This window comes from Myotis lucifugus, unplaced genomic scaffold, assembly GCF_000147115.1.
Source record: "Myotis lucifugus unplaced genomic scaffold, Myoluc2.0 scaffold_2, whole genome shotgun sequence".
NCBI lineage: Eukaryota > Metazoa > Chordata > Mammalia > Chiroptera > Vespertilionidae > Myotis > Myotis lucifugus.
The window spans coordinates 3,505,668-3,506,068 of record NW_005871050.1 but is presented as its reverse complement, the minus strand read 5'-3'; positions in this window follow the sequence as shown (position 1 = coordinate 3,506,068).

Genomic DNA, 401 nt, shown 5'->3' with positions numbered 1-401 from the left:
CCTCGGTGGTCAGCGCACATTATAGTGAGTGGTTGAACTCCTGAGGGGACAATTTGCATATTAGCCTTTTATTATATAGGATTTCTGTTTGGTTCTCCATCCCCTTAATCCTGAGTCTGTTTAGAATGAGCTCTCTACAAGAGCTGCCCTTCTGAGTGGAAAATGTAGGAATCTTACTATCAAAGAAGAGCCTCAACCAGCTATTGGACATGGGATACTTCATGCTAGAGAGAGGAAGCAAGCAGTACAGGTTATGGAACTAATTAATCATTTTGTCAATCTTGAGAATCCTTTGTTTGTAGAGTTAGCAAAAATGGTAGAGGTCTTGGGAAGTAAAAATGGATTACAGGAAACTTCTGGAGCTAATTTTGTTAACATGATTCCTACAAGACACCCCTCAG